General features: G+C 42.8%; 1 protein-coding gene across 1 annotated transcript in view; it reads left to right on the top strand.

The window, feature by feature from the left end:
* Window positions 1–1861: 1861 nt before the first annotated feature.
* Window positions 1862–2186, top strand: part of COMMD10 (COMM domain containing 10) — a 159936-nt gene continuing 159611 nt past the window's right edge. Inside the window, exon 1 of the mRNA XM_024743401.1 lies at window positions 1862–1946. The gene's annotated coding sequence lies outside the window, so the exon portion shown is untranslated. The remainder of the gene's footprint in view (window positions 1947–2186) is intronic.

Genomic DNA, 2186 nt, shown 5'->3' with positions numbered 1-2186 from the left:
TAATTTGCAATCTGGCTTCTTTCAGTTAGGATGTTTCAGGGCTGCTCTAGGAATGCCAACTAATGTAAATAATAATTTAAGTAAAACATAATTGGGTACGAAAATTAAATCCAATCTTTTCTCAGTTCTGTTTAATTCTCACCACAGCCCAGGGGAGCAGACATTATTCTCACCTCCATTTTGCAGATCAGTAAGAGGAAACTTGGTGAAGTTGAGTGCTTTGTTCCAGGTTACACAGATTCAGGGCTCAAACCACCCTGAGGTTCTTCGGCTCAAAATCCCAGCTATAGTTTTGAAGGGAACTGAAGAGGAGGTAAACTTCACCTCCTCCTCCTAGAGATTCAAAATAGTTTTACCTGGTTAGTGGCTCTACTTCAGGCAATGAATCAAGACAAAAAGGAAATGATTCAAAAGCTGAGCGAACTGGGACTCTATTAATGTGCCAGGTAAGGTAATCTGTGTTTGTATCGGACACCTATAATTTATGTAGATCCACACACATTTTTTTCAGATGCTGCACAAATTGGGAAATGTGTGTTGTCGAACCATATGTATTTGTATGTGTTCAATACACTGTATAATTGACTCAATTATCCATGTGGGGATTATTCACTTTTAATTTGCAATCTGGCTTCTTTCAGTTAGGATGTTTCAGGGCTGCTCTAGGAATGCCAACTAATGTAAATAATAATTTAAGTAAAACATAATTGGGTACGAAAATTAAATCCAATCTTTTCTCAGCTCCTGAAGATTCTACAGCTGAAATGTAACTAATTCATCCACTATCTTTTCATTCTCCAATGCCATTTTACTACCAAGGATTTTGTTGCTTTCCATAGATTATTGCAATAGCTCCCTATCTGGCTTTCCTGCTTACCTCTTTCCCATCCAATAATCATTCTGCTTACAGTAATCTTCAACAAACAAACAAACACAGTTTTCACAAAAATTTCTTTGCTTGAAAACATTTAATGGCTCCCCATTTCTCACCAGACTAAATGTACATGCCACACCTATCATTCAAGGCTTCTTCATGCCACCTGTTTAATCATTCTGCTTACAGTAATCTTCAACAAACAAACAAACACAGTTTTCACAAAAATTTCTTTGCTTGAAAACATTTAATGGCTCCCCATTTCTCACCAGACTAAATGTACGTGCCACAACCTATCATTCAAGGCTTCTTCATGCCACCTGTCCCAGGAAGTTTTTCTGATCCAACCTCGGATGCCTTATCACTGTTCCCAGCTCTGAATCCCCTTAATGCACTACATGTTTTTCTCTAAGTGAGACAAAGGTATTCCTGAACCCGCGTTGTCTCTCTATATTCTCCTGAGATGTCCTTAATCGCAGTTTCTGCGGCGATTCATCTCTTTTACTCCGCAGTACCTAGCTCAGTGCCCGACCACAAAGAAAGGCACAACGTACCTCGGATGCCTTATCACTGTTCCCAGCTCTGAATCCCCTTAATGCACTACATGTTTTTCTCTAAGTGAGACAAAGGTATTCCTGAACCCGCGTTGTCTCTCTATTCTCCTAAGATGTCCTTAATCGCAGTTTCTGCGGCGATTCATCTCCTCTACTCTGCAGTACCTAGCTCAGTGCCCGACCACAAAGAATGGCACAACTAACATTTGCCCATTTACCTGCTGGCAAACCTCAAGAGCAGGAATTTTGGTCTTTTGTATCCCGAGTGTCTAGCACAGTGCCTGGCACACAGTAGGCGCTCAAAGAACACTACTGAACGAATAAGAGTACAAAGAGCCCAGGCTCCGCGTGGGGGCACTGCAGAGCTCCAGGGATGTAGACACAGGAAGGGGTGGTGGCGCAGGGCACACGGTGGAGCTGGCCCTGGGCTCCTTCGGGGAGCGCGTTCCACCGCCTGCCCATTTGCAGCGCAGGCCAGACACAGCGGACAATGCTTAAACTTTTTCTTCCAAAAAAAAGTATGTGTATATGTACGTACGCGTAAATGTATATGTTTATACACACACACTACCTACATAATACATAAAAATAGCCACACCATATCCAGGTATGCGTATATATATAAAATAGGCAAATATGTACATATAAATAAATTAATATATGTACAGCCTTAACTCGGAACGGCGGGAGTGGCGGGGAGGACGACGGGGACGCCCCTTCGCCCCTCCAGGATCGCAGGACCGGAGCGGCGCGGCCGC

Source organism: Neophocaena asiaeorientalis, unplaced genomic scaffold (genome assembly GCF_003031525.2).
Source record: "Neophocaena asiaeorientalis asiaeorientalis breed wild unplaced genomic scaffold, Neophocaena_asiaeorientalis_V1.1 scaffold26, whole genome shotgun sequence".
Taxonomy (NCBI): domain Eukaryota; kingdom Metazoa; phylum Chordata; class Mammalia; order Artiodactyla; family Phocoenidae; genus Neophocaena; species Neophocaena asiaeorientalis.
This window is presented reverse-complemented; position numbering and strand designations above follow the sequence as displayed.